Source organism: Crocodylus siamensis, chromosome 7 (genome assembly GCF_052110815.1).
Source record: "Crocodylus siamensis isolate JL-2025a chromosome 7, ASM5211081v1, whole genome shotgun sequence".
In the NCBI taxonomy this organism is placed as follows: domain Eukaryota; kingdom Metazoa; phylum Chordata; order Crocodylia; family Crocodylidae; genus Crocodylus; species Crocodylus siamensis.
The window spans coordinates 89797019-89803433 of record NC_143401.1 but is presented as its reverse complement, the minus strand read 5'-3'; the positions used below and the strand labels follow the sequence as shown (position 1 = coordinate 89803433).

At 43.7% G+C, this 6415-nt stretch overlaps 1 long non-coding RNA gene across 1 annotated transcript; it reads left to right on the top strand.

The window, feature by feature from the left end:
• Nucleotides 1-294: 294 nt before the first annotated feature.
• LOC149860113 (uncharacterized) lies at nt 295-3306 on the top strand. The gene is made up of 3 exons (XR_016443605.1): nt 295-701; nt 1276-1365; nt 3105-3306. It is a non-coding gene; the product is annotated as an uncharacterized LOC149860113 (long non-coding RNA).
• Nucleotides 3307-6415: the final 3109 nt, after the last annotated feature.

Sequence of the window (6415 nt, the reverse complement as noted above, 5' to 3'; positions counted from 1 at the left end):
AATTCTTGGCAGGGAGCAGCTCAAGACTTGATACAAGAGCAACAGAATATATGCAGTGCAGTTGTAGATCAGTGTCAGAAACTGGCTAGAAATCATTTCTGCATTCTTCAGCACGCAGGCATTCCAGTGTGGGAAAGTATTCATTCAATTTATTATTCTAACATCTGTAAGTTATTGGGTGGGGGGAGGAGAGGAGGAGAGGAAAACGCTCAGAGGGAAAAACGTTTACCTAACAAAATACTAACTCTTTCAGGGGGTTTCATGTCAGCACTCAGTAAATAGGAGTTTTTTTAATTTTTCTTTTTTTACATACATGTGGTAGTATTTACTGTACACAGAGGTGTGCCAATTCATGTCTTGTTCCACACGGTGCCGTGGTGTTGCTCGGGCATGTATTTTTGCTGCGCACATTTGTGGTAATCCATCTTTTATCTGCTTAGCGCGGCTACCGAGAAACAGGTTCTCTTATTGTGTTGCCTTTTGCGGGCATTGGTGTGTGCATGCTTGCGCGTCCTCATGGCAATGCTGGACTTGATCACTTAATCCCAATTGGCCTAGCTCCCAGGGAAGTGAGTGTAGCAACCCCAGCTGGCAATCGGGATCCTGTCATTTTTCACCCTCTTGTAGCACCCTGCAGAGGATTACACCCTCTTCTCAAGCAGTCATGAACGAAGCCACAACAGCACATCCCACTTACCAGGGTAAGTAAATATTATTGTCCCCATTTTACAGAGCAGGAAACCAGGGCCCAGAAAGGTTATGACTTGCTTAGGGTCACACAGGAAGTTTGTTGCAGAGCTGGGAATAGAACTCGCCCCTCGTGCCTGTCAACACCACCTGTACCTTTATCCACCAGACTGTCCTTCCTTCCTGTAGGCTGAAGAATTGAAATCATTTTACAGCTCTGTTTAGAGAAAAAAAATAAAAATCCCCACCTGCAAACTTCTCTGACCTTCCACTGACTGTACTTTTTGGTGATAATTGGATGTTGTTTTAAAGGAAGTGATGTCAGGAGTACCTAGTGGCCCAGAGATAGTTGTTTCCATATGATATGGACAGGCTGATGTACAGTGTGACAAGCCAGTTATAATTTTAACATCTTTGGTTCTTCGGATTCACGGCCAGTTTTGAGAGTCAACAGCTGGAGAGGAGTTGGTTTACTGAGCAGCTTTTAAGGATCACGAATATCTTGAACTATCCTTTACATTCAGGATTCGTTTTTTTCCCTGGGTTGGGCATGTGAACTATTTACCCTGAACTGTTTTATTTTTTGAGGGCCTGACCTAAGTCTTGCTGAAGTTGGTGGAAAGACTCTCGTAGACTTCAGTGGGCTTTGGACCAAGACTCTACAGGCTCTACATAAACGTAGGTACTGCCCATTATTAGATAATGAGTGTTTTATAAACAGCAAGCGGATCAGCAAGTACTATGAGGAACTGTTTCTTACAAGTTCGTGCTCAATAAAAGACTCGGTTCTAGCCCAGAATTTGTAAGCTACGTTCAACACGACACAATTGCAGTTTGGGTGCAAGATGGGGAAAGGAGACAATGAAGGCTGTAACCTCCTTGGGACAGAGATTGTCCTCAGTTTTGTGCATGATGAGGTCCTAGTCCAGGATCAGCACTTCTAGGTGCTAGTGCAGTACAGTTGATACCACACTTGTAGCTTTGGGATATCCAGCTTTAAAAGCAATTACCAAGACTGTCTCTTTGATTTTCATGCTGAGTCCCAGAGGGGTTCTTCCCTGCACAAGGAGCAGACAACTGAAGCAATGCTTGGAAGCAGGAATGCCTGTGCATGCTTGTGCAGACTTTGCACCTGCATGTGTAACTTCTCCATACATATCAGACTTACCGTAGAGACTGAAGAAGGGTGACCATAGGAGAGAGTTCAGCTTCGTGAAGAAGTGATGTGGCAACCTAACAAAGGAGAAGGCATTTCACAGATGAGGTGTGCAGAAATACTTGTGAGGGTACCTACCTGTACAGGTACCCAGGGCAAAGACATGCCAGTGCTTATCATTAGGCACTGGGTACAAAGATGACGTTAAAACTGTATTTTGACTTGGCCTGTTACCATGCACCTGCATTTTCCAGGTGTTTGTAGATATGAAGTGTCCATAGTGCTGCTGGAGGACCAAATGTGGCACATGGTCTTGAAGCACAGCCTTGACCTCCCCTCTCCTGACGACTGCAGGGCAGAGCTGATCAGATGGCCTATTGTATTGCTGACAATAGCAATTTGTATTTGATTAGTCAAGGAAGATGCTTGTAAAAGCTAATAACCCAATTGGGTGCGTTTATGTTCATTAAGTACATAATGGCCATGGATATGCAGATGAGGTGTGGCCCTCAGGCTGGCTAATTGCTAGAGCTAATCATCATTTTCTGAATTTCAATTTTTCTACAGTTTTCATTGCACTTGGGTGTTTTGGATTAAATATAATCAACAAATATTTTGCAATTCTCAACTGTAGTTTTGACAAGCTATTGAGTTTTCTCTACAATAAAAGAACTATAGAAACTATAGAGTTTCAACAATTTCTGAAGAAAAATGTTTAAGAAAAAATGCATTACAAGGCTTTTTTACACTGTTTTTCCCCCCCAGCAAACTTGACTGGGCAGCAGCGTCATCTTTTGGTATTGTAACTTGTGAGAATTGCTCACTTTAGCTTTGTACATCTTTCCATGTAATGCACCCAAAGCATGGTAGACATTCATACCCCATGGTATTCATTATTTCATCTACATAGTAGCCCCTTCTCAGCATCTTAAATGACTTCATAGGTGTGAATGAATATAACACCTTTATTAAAACCTTTGCAGCCTTTGCATGATTCATTTCAACTTGTAGATGAGCAGAGAGTGGTACCAATCCTGTATGCGACTTGCTTCAGGTTACACAAATGGAGCAGAGCTGGGAACAGAATTCAGATAGTCTGGTTCCTTGTGCTGTACTTTAACCAAAAGACTCTCCTCCCTCTCCCTCTCCAATTGCCTTTCTCATTGCATGTTATTTGCTTATATGACATATGTGCTACTTTCATCTTTAAAAGTGCCGGCACTTTAAAATATTTCACCTATTATTTTCTTGCCATTGGCAGATCATGTCCAGAATGAAGGAGCGAGGGACCTGGTATCAGAATGCTATTGCAAGAATATGAGTGACAAGCATTTAATTTCCAGTGCTGTTCAACGGATATTTTTTCTTGCACTCTTCCCGTGGGAGAGATGATGATGTAAATGGAATACCCCAAGGGGAGTAGCTTGTTGTAACTTATGATTAAGCCTGAAAACCAGATGAAGTACCCGAGTTAAATGTTCCAGCCCTGGCTTTTTACCTAATACTGGGAACATAATATTCTTCACTTTCTTTCTTTTTTTTTTTCCTGGAGTGATACTTGCCTCGTGGGCTGTAACCACAGTCTTGGCTTTTGGATGGATTGATGAATCCATCATTGTGCGACATTTCAGAAAGTCAAGTTGTTTCTGTCATTTTCTGTTGTCAGGCATAATCTATTTGGACTAGTCATAGGCACATAGAAGTCAGATGTAGGAAAATAACTGTAAGTTCGTTGAGCCCATCTCTTTACAAATATGGGCTTTGCTGGTAATGACAGAGGGAGACAGAGTGGAAGTGGGCCTATAGATCCAAAAGGCCAAATATATGAGTTATAACTATACTAATTATGGAGATTGGTAATGGATAAAATGGGTCTGTTAGCAATTAGAGCAACCCATGCAGGAGGAATAACAGCTCAGTGGTTAACCTCCTAGGAGTCAGGTGACCTTGTCTCAATCCCAGACTGCATCACAGTATCTATGCCTCAGTTTTAAAATGGTGTTATGAGAGTCAATATATTTATTGTAATTGATGACAGTCACTCATCGTGGTGCCCTGTGACCAGTGGGGTCCCTCAAGGCTCTGTCCTGGGACCCATACTGTTCAACATCTTCATTAATGATGTGGACATTGGAGTCAGGAGTGGACTGGCCAAGTTCGCCGATGACACCAAACTTTGGGGCAAAGCAGCCACGCCAGAAGATAGGCGGGTGATCCAGGCTGACCTGGACAAGCTCAGCAAATGGGCAGACGAGAACCTGATGGTGTTTAACACTGAAAAATGCAAGGTTCTCCACCTTGGGAGGAAAAACCTGCAGCACCCTTATAGGCTCGGCAGTGCTACGCTGGATAGCACTACAGAAGAAAGAGACTTGGGGGTCATCATTGACCACAAGATGAACATGAGCCTGCAATGCGATGCTGCGGCTAGTAAAGCGACCAAAATGCTGGCGTGCATCCATAGATGCTTCTCGAGCAAATCCCGGGACGTCATTCTCCCCTTGTACTCAGCCTTGGTGAGGCCGCAGCTGGAGTACTGCGTCCAGTTTTGGGCTCCACAATTCAAAAAGGATGTGGGGAAGCTTGAGAGAGTCCAGAGGAGAGCCCTTTGGGTAGGGGGCTAGACTCGATGATCTCCCAAGGTCCCTTCCAGCCCTGATGTCTATGAAATCTATGAAAACCAGCGAGTGTTCGGATACTACAATGATGGGGGCCTTGTACGTACTACAAATACTATCTTCCAGAGGCTACAGGAATGCTTTGTTCCCCATGCCAACTGTGAAATAACCCCAAATTTCCCACTATGCACTCCATTCAGCCATTATTCTACATAGATAGGTTAAGCTCCTGGAACATGCCATAGCCACCAACATTTTCCAGTAACACTAAGCACATAGGGTTTTAGCACAATGCTTCTTACCTTCAATATGTTTTACCCATCCTTCCCACGTGTCCGTAAGGTCCATAGCTAACAGAGCAAGTAAAAAAATGCAAATTATTTTGCTAGAGGAAACTTCCAAACGTAGTCATTTGGTTTGAAATTTTCTTCAGTTTTGTTGTGAGTTTGGTTTTTTTTTAAAGAGAGGGGGTGGAGAGAAGAACAAGACTGTCATTTCTCTTTCATTTGCAAAAACAGAATTTTTTGATGTTTTACTTTCTGCCTTTTCTTTCTGTCCCTTGTTTCCTTATTTTCATTTTGATATTGGAAGGGGGGAAACATAACAATAGAAAACCCTAAAATCTTGGGGGGAAGGGGTAAATTTTACCCTAGGTATGATCTTAGTTGTATGGGTAGGTAAACTGAGAAGGGGCAGGGGCAGGATGACATACTCGAGGCCACAAAGTGTGTGTCAGGAACAGAGCAAGTGGCCGACTTTAGGAGTCCTTGGATCCCTAGGATGTGCTTAGACCACAGCTATTAAAAAATCTCCCTGGTGCCTGGTGTTGCCTTGCATCTCATTTGGTGAACTCAAGGCTTTCTGCTCCCAAAACCACTAGGTCAGCAGTTGTCAGGCCTGCAAATTGGGGAGGGTCAGAAAAACGACAGAGATTCGCCATCAGTGGGGCAATGTGGATCCAGTTACAGGGTGTCTGGCAACCACGTGCCATACATTTATGCAGAGCATTGGCCTCTACTTGCCATTGCCTTCCTCTTTCTCATGATGCTGAAAACAAAACCATCACTGGGCCAACCAGCATTATTTTCTGGGTGAGTTTCTCCAGCAACATCTGATGAGTTCTCAGCAAAGCAGCCCTTCCTCCTCCCAAACCTATAGAGCCCTACAAGGGTTAAGTGTTCCTAGGGATGACTTCCTACACATTTGAAGAGCGTGGCCATCTTTTGGTGAGGCAGTAGGGAAAAACGGGGTCATTTTGACCGATGTCATTGCACAAGGGGGTAAAGGCACCGTGCTAGATACAATGCCTAGTTGTATTTCAGGGGTGTAGTAGGGAACAAGAAAGGTAGGTGTGCGGTGTGGGGCTTGGACAGGGTTGCGGGGAGGGGAGCTGTTCCTAGATCTATAGACGCTTGCATTAATTGGCTGCTGTTTACAGCCTGAGTTTATCGCTCAGCTTTTAATTAACTGTTTCCGGATTTAATCTCACAAATGTTCTATCTTCGTCCTTGTTTAATCCAGCATTCTAATGGCGAGGTTATTTATGCAGATCAATACTGTTTACAAACATGAAAGCCGCCTGTCGGTTTTTGAACTTTAGACGTGATGGCATTGGTTATCAATAGCTAAAGCAGCCTCAGCAGGTGGCATGTCAATACACGGCCTTTCAATATTCATGGAGCAGCTAAGATTAAAACTTCAATTTTTTGCGGGGGAGGAGCGGAGGGGGCATCCATACTCCTTGTCACAGCCCTATGCTGAGGGTATAAGAACCCCATTCCCCATTTTCTTTCCTTTCCTTTTTTTTTTTTCATTCTCGGTTGTTTGAATGGCACTCTAATGAGGATACTCGGGTTAGTCATAGTAAGGAGATAAATAACCAGTCCCACAAACCTGCCTTAGAAAGTCTTTCTGTTTTAGCCAACTCATCTGCTAAGCTCCTTGGGCTGCCGTT